Source organism: Eurosta solidaginis, chromosome 5, assembly GCF_040869045.1.
Source record: "Eurosta solidaginis isolate ZX-2024a chromosome 5, ASM4086904v1, whole genome shotgun sequence".
Classification (NCBI taxonomy): Eukaryota; Metazoa; Arthropoda; class Insecta; order Diptera; family Tephritidae; genus Eurosta; species Eurosta solidaginis.
In genome coordinates, this window is record NC_090323.1 from 113,900,910 (window position 1) to 113,915,813 (window position 14,904).

Sequence of the window (14,904 nt, forward strand, 5' to 3'; positions counted from 1 at the left end):
AGTTACGCGGGAGCACCACCGCCTGGTACGCCAGGTTCCATAATGCGCACGAGAACGTGTTGTGGGAGCCGCAGCCAGCACAGGGTCCAACGCCTCGGGGGGGGGGGGGGGGTATCGATGTCGTGTGTGCCAACGGCATCTTCGGTCGTTTGGAGGCTTGATTGCCCATTTAAATGGGCATATGCAATTTTACCCATATAGGTGTTGGAGTTGCCCCAAGCGGTATGCGTCGTCCGCAGCGCTCTCCGTGCATCGCCGTCTTCGCCACTGAAGTGGGTTTCTGTGCCACTCAGTTACGGCTGTGAAGTAATTTAATTTAATATTTGTTTGAAAAAAAAAAAAAAATAATAAATGGATTTATATTATACTTCATATGATTTCGACCTGATTAGTTGGGTTGGGGGGGGCTCTTGTGATTTAACCTTGTGTTGTCTTCTCTACTCTTAGACAGACGCAAACAAGAAACGCACCATTGGGTGGTCGAGTTGGGTAACATGGCAACTGTGTCGTTTCTCGTTTTCTTGTATGTATCATACATACATATGTACATACGTTGGTTGAACATTCCAGTATAGAGAATGAAGCAAAACGAAAATGAATCGAAAGATTTATTTTACCGTTTTTGCTTTAATTCATGTGGAATTTACGCGTTGCTGGACAAAAGGGTAAGTAGTAAAATATTTTGCAATAATTTTATTTCAATAAATATTTTCTATGTTATTTCAGATTTTTAATGCATTTCCTTCCATTTTTCAGGTGACTGGTGATGGAGATTTAGGACAGTGGATGGGTTTGATGTGTCGTTCCCTTTTTTATTCTTTTGTAAATTTTCCTAATTTTGTATTCTTTTATTTCATTTCAGGTTCACAGCTACTTACGTGGCTTTACGGAGGCACTAAATGAAGCGCGTGCTAAACAAACCGCCACCGTTAGCCCGGTCATATGTACAATTGCACAATATACGTTTGATATGTTGCAATTTGTAAAAGGATTGAAAACAAAAGTCTTTCCTCATACGCGTGAAGTGAGCATTAATAATGAGGCCGAGTGGTCAGAGACGCGAGATTGGTTACGCTCTTATATACGTTGCATTGTATGGCATCCAAATTGTTTCAAAATTGCCGTTGCAGGATCAGATGATATTGTGCGTATATACACGGATGAACCGGCAGTGGTGCCTGTGCTCAGGAGTGTTTTACAAAAAATGGATTACTTCAATGGCTTGGCGTCCACTAACCGCTGCAGGGTTGGCAGTGGGTCGTCAAAAAGGTGTTTGCCTTTGGACTATGGATACAAATATGCATATAACACGTAGCGCTACACAAGCAGTATTCTTAAAACATCCAGGCCACTGCCCAATTACTTCGGTACAATGGAATGCCAATGGTACATGGCTTGCAACCGCACCCATTAGCGATACTGATATTTTATTATGGGATGTCGATAGACAACTAAATACTCCACTTCGTCGTGTTGGTCCGCCTTGCTCATTGCTGAAATGGTCACCCGATGCTGCGAATCTATTTTCTGCCACTGTTGGTAATGTATTTCGTGTATGGTCGGCAAATAAAAAATGGACGCCTGAACGCTGGACAATCAATTTTGGTGTAGTACAATCGGCTTGCTGGTCACCGTGCGGCAATTTTTTGCTTTTTGTTACAACCGGCGATAGTATTTTATATCGTTTACTTTTTCAGGATGAACAAATTTTTGCATCTGGCGCTTCACCTAAAGAAGCTTTAAAAATAGCCGATCTTACCAAATTTAATGCTGGTCGTCGTGAGGTTGGTGGCAAACCACAAGTATTAGCATGGGGTGCAGATGGTGGTTATTTGGCTGTGATATTCAAAGATACACCCTGTATAGCACTCTTCAATACTTGTTTGAAAAAATTTGATATGACAATTTCACCATTATGTTTTCTAACTGGCATAAATACAGAATATCCTTCATATGTTTGCTTCCAAAGTAAAACAAAGCGTAATACGGATACGGGTTTAACAAATGGCTGGTCGAGTGGGCGTATAGAATACTTTCCGTTTGGAAGTATGTGAATTAATTCTAAATAAATAAGACTGGTGTTTTCTGTTCTGTAGGTACATAAATACATATATATTTTTTTTATTTAACTATATATGTAATACATAACCTCTATATATATATATATAGTATATGAGGTAAATTGCTACATATACATATAGGATAGGATAAGTTAGGTGGTAGCTGCCCTGATTAGGATAGCTCACTTGGACAACACGAAGGTCCGTTGTGATACCACATACACCAAAAATAACGGTGACCTAGATCCAGCTACTTAGAGAATCGTTGGGTAGCAACGATAAAGCTCCGAATGATACCGATCTCAACTTTGGATATATCCTCGGGAGATCCAAGTGAGTCGCGACCAAAGTACTTTCGCCTAATTCTGGCAAAAGCTGGACAATCAAGCATAAAGTGATTTGGTGATTCCACCTCATCATCCTCCATACAGCTGCAGCAGGATGGAGTTTCCAGTATATTGAGACGTACCGCATGGATACCCATGGGACAGTGCCCTGTCAAAACCCCAATGACCATTGATAGGTGAGCCTTAGTGAACCCAATTATTTCAGCAGACCTCCTGCCATCCACTTTCGGCCAGAAAGATCTTGCTACCCTGCAAGACGTGGTATCCGCCCAACGTTTGCTGAGCTGATTCGAGGCCCAGCTATGGAGGAGCCATCCACAGGTGGCCAGCGGGATCCCGAAGTCCCTACATCCATCTTCATCCGGTTCAGTTGTACCGATGCGGGCTAAGAGATCCGCTTGACAGTTACCCGGGATATCACTATGGCCCGGGACCCAGATAATCTTAATTGTAAAATAATTCGATGCAATCGCAAGCGAGGTCAGGCACTCCCAGACCACCCTCGATCGCACTGTAGTTGAGCTCAAGGCCTTGATAGCCGATTGGCTATCAGAGTAGATGTTAAATTCCCTAACCGTGGTAGCACTGGATAGCATTCCATCCACCGCATCCTTAATCGCAGCAATTTCCGCTTGGAATACACTGCAGTGATCATCCAACTTAAACTTGCGGCTTAAATTTAGCTCTTGACAAAAGACCCCCCACCAACCTTCCCATCCAGCTTTGACCCATCCGTGAACAAGTTAACCGGTCCCATGCCCCAGATAATTCCTCTTCCCCAATCCTCTCTCTCTGGAATAACTGGGGTGAAGGTTGTATAGGGAGCTGTTATCGGCATACAGTAGTCCGTTCTGTCCGGGATGAAGTCGAAACTGGTAAGAAGGCTAGAGTGTCCGCGGTCAGAAAGTCTATATCCCATATCACGAAGCCTGACCAACGACCTTGCCGCGGCCGCCTTTCCCGCAATATCTACTGGGTATATGTTCAGCATGACGTTCAGTGCCAAGGTAGGCATTGTTCTGAGAGCGCCACTGATACCGATCAGCGCCGTCCGTTGCACTGACACTAACATTTTGGAGGTGCTCGCCGTGTCCAGTGCTTTCCACCAGACCAGCACCCCATATAGCAGAATCGGTTTGACCACCATCTCATAAAGCCAGTGTACTATTCTTGGCGAGAGTCCCCATCTCTTTCCGATAGCTCCTCTGAAGCAGTACAAGGCAATGGCGGCCTTCCTGGCCCGATCTTCCACATTGGGTCTCCAGGACAGTTTCTTGTCCAAAACAATCCCCAAATATTTAACACATATACATATGCTTGGTCCACAAAATATTTTACAATTCATCTTTTTTTACTTTTGTAATAAACAGATAACAATGCTACGAATTGGGTGGTTCGCTGGATACAGAACGTTTTTGTGAAATAAAGGAGGGCTTGAATACAATCATGGCTGAGTTAGAGGCGTCGTTGAAAGCGAATAAGGCAGAAATATCACCATCAACTATGTTTGCAAGGGCCAGCATTGACGAGGGCGTAACTTACATTAATGGCTCACCACAAAATACGTTTGTACCTGGTCTTATTGAATTGGCCGAATTTAAGGGTGTTTTCGTTGCTGGCAATGATTTTGATCAGGAGATGCTTTGCGTAATCATGTAAGTGTGTATGTAGACATATATCTGTGCGTATGGAAAACAATTGTGGTGTGTCGCAAACTCGGCAACGGAGTGGAGGCACCACAATTGTGTTTAAGGTATTGAATTGACACTTGTTTACCCCAAGTGCACATCTAGTTCCTCATAAAAACCCCACACCCACATTGATTCTTCGTATGTATGTAGCGCATTCCGTGCGAAACGATCAATTGGGTTAATATATATAAATGGTTTTACTTTGGTGGGGTTAATAAGAATACTGATTACTCTTTTCTAACGTGGGGATTGCGTTAGGTAGGGAAAACGTTGCGTCAGTCTGCTACTTCCCCCCACCAGTGGTAAGGGGTGGCAGATACTGCGTGATGTATTTGGCTTTGTTAGTTAAGGCCTCGCTCAGATCTGACACTTCCCCCCACCAGTGGTAAGGGGTATCAGATACTGTTCGAGGTAAGGGGAGTATCCACCCGGTGGGATGCCCTCCCGCTTTCAACGACCTTTTGAAAGTCTGGCACTTCCCCCCACCAGTGGTAAGGGGTGCCGGATACTGCTCAAGGTTAGGGAACCTTTTCCCACTTCCAAATTTTTTTTGACTTATGTGAAATTACGAAACGATTCCTTTTTTGATTGGGGTTTTTGAAATTCCCATTCGTAATCCAGTAAGCGGGAAGAACCTAGTAGTCCAGTAGTAGTGATAATGGTTTTGCAAGTGCCAATATGTCGTGGGGGAAAGGATTCGGTTTCTACTGAACATTTCGTGATTGATAAGGTCATGTTGGGTGGGTCACTCTTTCAGACATTGTTTAGAAAATGCCGCACGTTGGACTTTTATTCAAAAAATGCACTATGTTGCCAAAAAAAACTCCCTCTACGAGCATAAGTTCAAAGCATTTTTGTTAATGAAATACATTCCGGGATGAAGTGTTCTTCACTCCTACTCTAAGATAGGGCGGTTTGGAGAAAAGTCCTGAATTGGGAACTTTTTGACATTGAGATAGCATGATTCGAAGATGTAGGCGACATGGGGTGAGAAGCTACTCAGCAGCCCAAGTAACTACCAAGTTCTCCAACAAACTATAATATGTATAAAATTTCTAAAACAAGGCAACAATCAGTATCTACTTTAGTGCGTTTGTAGTTTGATAATACTGGTCTTTGTTCGATTATCGTTAGCACGAACGCACATATTTATGAATGGAATGGTTTTCTTAAACAAATTGTGAGCAAAGACTTTCGGTGTTTATGCTTAAACTGAAATTCACCTTAATTGGAGAAATGTTTGAAGACCTTTTGAAAGTTATTCAAGAAATCAATGTTCAAAACCTTTTGACAATCCGTCTAAAAAGAATTGTTAGTTATAAAGGCTTTTGGGAGGCCACTTATAACATGCTTTCTTTTAGTAAATTTTTATGAGGTTTTATTTATTTTTGTTTACACAATTTGTGAACAAACATCAACGCTTTGTAAGCTTAATGTTTGTTTGGGAAAGCTTTTATTATAGACTTCCTACATGACGTGTACTTTGTTCTTATGAATTATAACTATTGGAGTCCTGATTGCTAGGCCCGCTTCGGTGCTGTTGGCCTCGTGCATTTGACCGAGTGCATATGTGTTCTGGGGCAGACCGTGGGTCGGTATTAGGGTTCTGGTATCCTCGCTGGGGGAAGCGAGTGACTTTGGGAAATTTAAAATATACCAAGGGCCGAAAGCCCTTAGATTCTGTGGCAGATCGGTTCGCCCTTCTGCGGTAGGCTTTCATGATGTCCTCGTTATGGGATAACGAGTGAATGGGATGTTTTCTGGTGTCCTCGCTCTGGGTGAGCGAGTGAATTTGGGGTGGTTTTTGCCAGGGGCCCCCGGTTAGTATTATTATGAAGCCTCAGTTTTGCTTTTAGTTTTGCGAGCTTTTGGTAAGCTCCCATGCGTCCTCGTGTCTCTAGCTCCCTTTCCCCATTGCCCACAAGTAGCTAGGTGTAGGATTCCCCCTCCGGCAGACTCGGTACGAGACCGGGGGTGAGAAAAACAAGAAAGACAAGATGTAGGATCGCCCTCCGGTAGACTCGCACCATCACGAGACCGGGGTGGTTGATTATAATTAGGGCCTCGGGAGCGACGCAAGCTTAGGGATAGCGGGGCATCACGGCGCGTGGTTGAACGCGTCTTTATGTCCCGCGCTCCCTTTCCCCATTGCCATCGCGTAGTACGCTTTAGGTTTCCCCTCCGGTAGACTCGCACCCTCACGAGACCGGGGGGTTGATGATAATATATGGTTCGGGAGAAACACAAGCTTAGGGATAGAGAGACACGAAGACGTGGGTTCCTTAATATGCTTTCGATGCTATCACTAACCGTGGGCCTCTAATTGTAGGTAGTCGGGGGAAATAGTGTTGTGGTTTTCTGGGGTTTTGTGAGGCGGAATTTTGCCCCTTACATTTCCTCCTCCTGGTCGTGGGACGGAAGGAGTACCAATTTCGAAATTGGTCTAGTTATTTGTCCCTTGGTTGTCTGGACGTCAACAACACGCACACGGTTGTCAGAGCCTGGGTGTATGTTGACGATCCTCCCCATTCTCCACTCGTTAGGTTGGAGGTTATCCTCCTTGATAACGACCAGGTCTCCGGATTTTAAATTGGATTGTGGATGTTTCCACTTATATCGTTTCTGGATCTCGGTGAGATATTCCGATTTCCATCTTTGGCAGAAAGTATGATGCAAGGCCTTCATTTTTTGCCATCTGTTGACTATTGAGGCATGATTCTCGTCACAGTCGAGTTCGGGTGGAGCTAACAGATGCCCACCCACGAGAAAATGGCCTGGAGTAAGCGGCTCCAGGCCGGAAGGTTCATTTGATGAGGGACTCAGTGGTCTAGAGTTAAGACATGCCTCTATTCGGCATAACAGGGTCGTAAACTCCTCGAAGGTATATTTATGGTCGGACGCGATTTTTTTATAATGGGTTTTAAAACTTTTTACCCCTGCCTCCCACAAGCCTCCCATGTGAGGAGCACCTGGGGGTATGAAATGCCATGCGAGAGTTTGGTGGCTATATTTATTCATGGTATCGTCCCTCGCTTCCCGAAGAAATGCCTTGAACTCCGATCGTAAGGATCGTGAAGCTCCGACAAAGTTTGTACCGTTGTCGCAGTAGACGTTTTTTGGGCATCCTCGTCTGGATACAAATCTGGAAAAGGCAGCCAAGAAGGACCCGGTACTAAGGTCGTTTGTCGCTTCAAGATGAATAGCTTTCGTTAAAAAGCAGACGAACAAACATACATATCCCTTTGAGGTCCGACACCCTCTCCCTCGGTAGGACTTTATGTCAAAAGGTCCGGCGAAATCTACCCCTGTATTTGTGAAGGCCCTGGCAAAAGTGGTGCGCTCCTTGGGAAGGATGCCCATGAGTTGAGTTTGTGCCCGCTTCTTGTAAATAGTACACACTTTACATTTGTGGATGACAGACCTAATCATGGTTTTAACACGCGGTATCCAGTGCTGAGTGCGAATAAAGCGCAGCATCAGCTGGTTTTCTCCATGGAGGGAGATCTTATGTATAAACTCAACTAGGAGTCTGGATAGCCTACAAGTGTACGGCAGGATAATTGGGTGTCGTTCGTTGTAGCGCATATCTTTGGATGCGTCAATCCTACCACCAGTTCTGATTATACCATCAGAATCGATAAATGGGTTTAAGGGTAAAATTTCACTCTTCGCATGAATTGGTTTCCCTGACTTCAAGTTGGCATACTCTGCTTGATAATATTTCCTTTGGCATATAGCTACCAATCGTAGTGACGTAGTTTCGATTTCATCAGGTGCGATTGTATGAGACTGCCTATTGAAGGAAACTCTAGTTTTGGGATGTGTTCTGCGGGCAAATCGAAAAATGTAAGATATAACCCGCAGCGCCCTTGAAAGGTCGGAGAACCTATCAAGGATGTTAGGGTTGTTGTTCACTGACGCTGAATGAACCTTTATCCGCTTTTCCTCAATTGACGTGTTGTATTCGGTGTCTTGTGCTGGCCAGTGGGAATTGTCTTCTTGCAGCCAAGAAGGTCCCTGCCACCACAACGAATTGTCGACCAAGTCAGAGGCAGGTAGTCCTCTGCTGCCTAAATCGGCTGGGTTTGACTCCGAGTTCACGTGAAGCCAGTCCTTGCTACCGACCATGTCGATGATCTTGGTGATCCGATGTGCGACGAAAGTGGACCAGGAACAGGGCGGTTTCCTTATCCATGCGAGGACGATAGTTGAATCCGTCCAAAGGTGGACTTTCACTGGTCCCAATTTGAGGTTCCTGAAAAGTGATTCGGTGATTTCCGTTAACAGCACAGCTCCGCAAAGTTCCAAACGTGGGAGAGAGAGAGTTTTCACTGGGGCTACTCGCGTTTTAGATAGCAGCAGGTTTGTGCCGACATCAACATCCGTTTTGACACGCATGTAAACGGCTGCTGCATAAGCCTTTTCGGATGCGTCACAAAATCCATGAATCTCGATGTCGGTTCCTGGAGAGAAGTTGACCCATCTAGGTATCCTGATTCTATCGATCTCATGGTATTGGTCGGTGAAAGTTCTCCATTGTTCCAACGTACTGGTCGATACTGGTTGTTGTTGTTGTTGTTGTAGCGATTAGGTTACTCCCCGAAGGCTTTGGGGTGTGTTATCGATGTGATGGTCCTTTGTCGGATACAGATCCGATACGCTCCGGTAACACAGCACCATTAAGGTGCTGGCCCGACCATCTCGGGAACGATTTATATGGCCACATTGAACCTTCAGGCCATCCCTCCCTCCCCACCCCCAAGTTCCATGAGGAGCTTGGGGTCGCCAGAGCCTCGTCTGTTAGTAAAACGGGATTCGCCGCTCGAAGGTGAGGTTGACAATTGGGTTGGAGAAGCTATATATTGCGCTACACAACCCCTTGAATCCCTCGATACTGGTTCGTCCCAAGCGGTGCCTTCTAGCCAAATACTCTGCATGAGTATTTTTGCCACAATAACCATTGGCGCAAGCCAGCCTAAAGGATTGAAAAGTTTGGCTATAGCGGATAGGACTGCTCTCTTCGTAATGTTTTCCGGGTTGTCCAGCGTCCCTGCTTTAAAATAAAATAAATCGGAGTGGGCATTCCATCGAATACCTAATGCTTTCACTGAACTGGTATCTTCGAATGCCAGGAAGTTTTCATTGAGCAGGTCTGCTTTGGGGATGTCCCTTAGAATGTCCTCTGAGTTGGAGGTCCATTTGCGAAGTGGAAAGCCCGCTGATTGTAGGACTTGACGAATTTCATCTCTGGCTTTAATAGTCGATGTGATCGTATGTCCACCCGCTAACACATCATCTACATACATGTATTCTCGCAGTATGCTAGCCGCTGTAGGGTGCGAGTTTGAGACGTCGTCTGCTAGTTGTAGGAGCGTTCTTATCGCGAGATATGGAGCGCAATTCACTCCGAAGGTAACCGTCTTTAATTCGTAAAGACTAATAGGGTCATTCGGGGAAGTGCGATGCACAATACGTTGAAATTTGGTGTGATTTTCGTTCACCCAAATTTGTCGATACATCTTTTCGATGTCGCTATTGAATACGAAGCGGCATAGTCTCCATCGTAAGATAAGTATGGGTATATCGGCTTGTAGAACTGGGCCTGGGAGGAGAATATCGTTTAAGCTATTGCCGTTGGCCGTAGGGCTCGAGGCGTTAAATACTAAGCGTACCTTGGTGGTTGTACTTTCTGCTTTTACAACGGCGTGGTGGGGCAGGAAATAATTATCCGAATCGTCGGATGGAATATTCTTTTCAATTTTTCTCATATGTCCGAGCGTTTCATATTCTGACAACACTCGAACATATTCTTTTCCTAAATCTGGGTTTTTTATTAGCCGCCCCTCATTCCGGAAGAATTGAGAGCATGCACGCTTCAGGGATGGTCCTAAGTTAATATTGTTAGGGTAATCCTGCCGGAATGGTAGTGACACGGTGTACCTTCCATTCTCACTTCGCTGCGTTGTTTCTTTAAATAGTTGTTCACAGTACCTTTCATCCTCATTCAATATTTTATTTTTGGGTACATTTTCTACCTCCCAGAAAGCTTTGAGTTGATTGTCTAACGCAACCTCGTTGTAAAAAGACATAATGCTCTTCGTTGGATTCGGTGATTCGATACGACCGGTTAGTATCCAACCGAACACTGTCTCTTGGGCTAAGAGTGTGTTTAGCACATTCTTCTTTATACCGCTCATTATAATGTGGGGATATATGTCTCCGCCCAGTATGAGGTCTACCTCTTCGTTGACGTAGAACCTCTTGTCTGCCAAAATCAAGTCTGGGAATGCCTGCATAGTCATTGCGTTGATATGGCAGGATGGAAGATTCCCAGTGAGTTTCGTTAGAACTAGTACGGGTGTAGTCAGGCTGAAGCAGGGATCCACTGGTGAACGTAGTTCGATCTTGGATGCTTCTTTCACCTGAGCTGACACCGCATTTGTGATGCCTGATGCTGGCAAATTGATTCTGCGTTTCAGTCTTTCAGTTATAAAGGAACATTCAGACCCAGAATCAATTAATGCCCGCGCCGAGAAGTCGGTACCATTATGGTGAATGTGTACGCGAGCAGTTCCTAATAGCACGCCTGTGCTGGAATTGGCATGGCAGGATTTGACATTCTGATTCGCAGAGGAAGGTGGTTGTCCCGATTCCTGTCTTTTCCTTGCCTGTGCCGAAGTTGATGGGGCATTATCCGCATCTTTGAAGGGATTTCGTACCGCCGGTTGCTGAAGTGTGTCCGCATGCAGGAGCGTGTGGTGACGAGAGTGGCATTTGGAACAGTTGTATGAACTGGTGCACCTCGTCACTGTGTGTCCTGGGGATAAACAATTCAGGCAGCCATTTGTGGATTTGACGAATTTAATCCTTTCTACTGGGTTTAAATCGCAAAAACGTGAACAGTTGCGTAATCTGTGCTCCGTAGATTTGCACATTTTACACATTGATTTTGTTGTTTGCTTGGTTACTTTGGTTTGAAAAGCACCAAGTCTTTTTGTAGGGTTTTCTGTCGACTGGCGCGACGTGTTTGATTTTTGCACTTTAGAAGTGGCATTCCCTGTAAAACCAGACACGGTTTCAAGTGTCTGGAAACGATTTGACAAGAATTTGTCCATATCCTCCCACTTGGATATGTCCGTCTTGTGGTCAATGCTCTGCTCCCATAGAGCCAACGTATTTTCAGGTAATTTTGTCGAACATAAATAGGTAATAAACGCATCCCAATTTGAAACACCGATCTGATGTGTTTTTAAAGATGCCAAGCAATTATTTATGTCGCGCTGTAAGGTTTTGATAGAGCTGCCGCACTCGCTATCTATCTTTTTTAGATTAAACAAAATTTGTAGTTGTGAGTTCACGAGAATCCGTTTATTCTCGTATCTCTCACATAGGTTTTTCCAGGCTGTTTCGAAGCCTTCATTTGTCAAGGGACATTTCTTGACAATGTCCTTTGCCTCACCTTGAGTTTTCTGATTGAGGTGGAACAACGTTTCTACCGGGCTTAGGCGACTGTTGTTTTTGTATATGGCTGTGAACAGGTCACGAAACATTGGCCAAGATAGGTAGTCGCCCTTGAACACCTCAGTATCACAAGCTGGCAGGCGGATACTATGTTCGCGAGCGCGTTCTCCCTCAGGTTTGACTGCCCTATCTTTTTCCTCCTTCAATTTAGTTTGAATTTCAGCCATGTTCGACATGCATCTCAGGAATACGGCATATGCCGCTTTATGCTTGATCTTGACCGCTGCAATTTTCTTAGCATCGAGCGTGTCAGAGCCAAGCAACTCTTCTAGGGCGTTCTCTGCTTTTTCCCACTTAGCTTGCAACTCTTTTTGCTGTATTGCAAGAGTGTGTACAGTGTGCAGAGCCGCATTTATATCATTAAAATCGGCCTCGAATTCGATTATTCGATCGGCCAATCTAATGTAGGAGTCCATGTTCATGGTTGAAAAGTGGAGAGCGAATTAACCAAGGGATATAAAACTTGAAAACCTGAGCGAATCACCCAAACAACAACTATTAAAATTACGCAAAATTGATTTATTTCTCTTAATTTGTTTATTTTTGTCTGACTTTGCAGATTATTTGTGCCTTAAAACAAGGAGCAGGGGGAATCAACACCAATGTGTATTGTGCGAAGTAGAGGGGGCCACTCGCCACTTCAATCGTCAATTTTATTCTAAAACTAAGTGCGCGCGTTGATATAAAAACTCGACGAAAAGTGTGAAACCGTGAAATAGATCTTATGCAACAAAGAACAAAAAAAACTGTGTAACAAGATTGATTAAGGAAATTAGTGAAAATAATAGTGACGCAAAAGAAATTAAATTTTGCCGCAGTCAAATGGCGTGAAATTTTTGTGAAAGTGAGGTTATGTGCACCTCTTCCCTGTGCTGTGTCTGGAGAGCCTTACCGCTGGTGGGGGGACAGACCAGATAGTCACAAGGAATCTTAACCGACGTTAATGCAACGCGTTTGCACTTATTTTCTTTTTTGGCACTACACAGTTTTTTCACACTTTTCGCGGTTAACTACAATCACGTATGGCACTTTAAATGATTTTTCCCACTTTTTATTTATTGTTTTTAACCAACCACAAAAATTTTGCCAGAAATATTGCACTTACTCTGGCTTTTTATAGCGATTTGTATAGTGGTGCTTATGTGGTAAGATGGCTTGATGTCTTGCAGTGGCTTCCGCTCGCTGTCGATTGCTCAGTCATTGACGCTGATGTGAAAATAATACTTTTTTCCCGGATAAATTTTTTATGAGGAATTTTTAAGTGTGTGCGATCAGCTATGATTTTAATGTCACCAAAAGAATTTTACCACCAAAGTGTACCACCAAACGTGTATTTCAGCTTCTTAAAAGAATTTTACCATCAAAGTGTATATAGAAGATTTTGTGTGGATGTGGACTGTATATAGGCGCTCTGTTCTAATTCCTGGTGAGAAGGACCAAATGGTCGGCCTGAGTGCGTCGTAAACCGGCAGTGGGTAGGCGCACAAGGGTCGATCTCGCTCAATGGATGATGCACTCAAAAGGAAATAAAGAAGAACACGGGAGGAGTTTCCTCGTTATAAAAATGCACTTTATTGGGTAGAGGTAAAATAAACTTGTTACAATATTACCTGAATATGCTGGAACACAGTGGAGATCGCTGGCGGCAGATGTTAGCTGGTTGGCTGTTGAAATCAAAGAGGCCGGTTGTATAGCAAGCTACAACCGTTGACCCGCAAAATCCTCCGTTTTGGAGGGGAAAGGCACCCACACATCAACCCCGACATGCATATGCATGAGTGCTGACAAAAAGCACACATACACGTGCATGTACATGCATGCACATGCATGAGGGTGATGGTGTGGGTGGTTGTAAATTAAGTCGAGTATCGAGTATCGATTTGCAGAGTTGCATTGGGGGGGGGGGGGGTCGCAATCAGTTGCGGAAAAGTTAGGCATCCTGCCTAAACACAAATTCTAGAGTCACCCCTGGTCCACGTTTATGGCGATATCTCGAAAAGGCATCCACCTATAGAACTAAGCCCTACGCCCTTTTAAAATACTCATTAACACCTTTCATTTGATACCCATATAGTACAAACAAATTCTAGGGTCACCCCTGGTCCACCTTTATGGTGATATTTCGAAAAGGCGTCCACCTATTGAACTAAGGCCTACGCCCTTTTAAAATACTCATTAACACCTTTCATTTGATACCCATATCGTACAAACAAATTCTAGAGTCACTCTTGGTCCACGTTTATGGCGATATCTCGAAAAGGCATCCACCTATAGAACTAAGGCGCACGCCCTTTTAAAATACTCATTAACACCTTTCATTTGATACCCATACAAACGCATTCTAGAGTCACCCCTGGTCCCCTTTTATAACGATATTCCGAAAAGGCGTCCACCTATAGAACTAAGGCCCGCTCCCTTTTAAAACACTTATTAGCACCTTTCGTTTGATGCCCATATCGTACAAACAAATTCTAGAGTCACCCCTGGTCCATCTTTATGGCGATATCTCGAAACGGCGTCCATCTATAGAACTTAGGCCAAGCCCTTTTAAAATACTCATTAATACCTTTCATTTGATACCCATATCGTACAAACAAATTCTAGAGTCAGGCCTGGTCCACCTTTATGGCGATATCCCTAAATGGCGTCCATCTATAGAACTATGGCCCACTTCCTCTTGAAATACTCTTTAATACCTTCCATTTGATACACATGTCATTCAAACACATTCCAGGGTTACCCTAGGTTCTTTTTACAACATGGTGATTTTTCTTACTTTTTCTCCACAGCTCTCAACTGAGTATGTAATGTTCGGTTACACCCGAACTTAGCCTTCCTTACTTGTTTATACTCAGTTGAGCAGAGCTCACAGAGTATATTAACTTTGATTGGATAACGGTTGGTTGTACAGGTATAAAGGAATCGAGATAGATATAGACTTCCATATATCAAAATCATCAGTATCGAAAAAAAATTCGATTGAGCCATGTCCGTCCGTCCGTCCATCCGTCCGTCCGTCCGTCTGTCCGTTAACACGGTAACTTGAGTAAATTTTGAGGTATCTTGATGAAATTTGGTATGTAGGTTCCTGGGCACTCATCTCAGATCGCTATTTAAAATGAACGATATCTGACAATAACCACGCCCACTTTTTCGATATCGAAAATTTCGAAAAATCGAAAAAGTGCGATAATTCATTACCACATACGTATTAAGCGATGAAATTTGGTAAGTTAGTTGAACTTATGACGCAGAATGGAAAAATAGTAAAATTTTGGACAATCG

The 14,904-nt window shown here is 43.9% G+C and overlaps 1 pseudogene; it reads left to right on the forward strand.

Moving 5' to 3' along the window:
• Positions 1-578: 578 nt before the first annotated feature.
• Positions 579-2,054, forward strand: LOC137254257 (aladin-like; annotated as a pseudogene).
• The last annotated feature ends 12,850 nt before the right edge of the window (positions 2,055-14,904 follow it).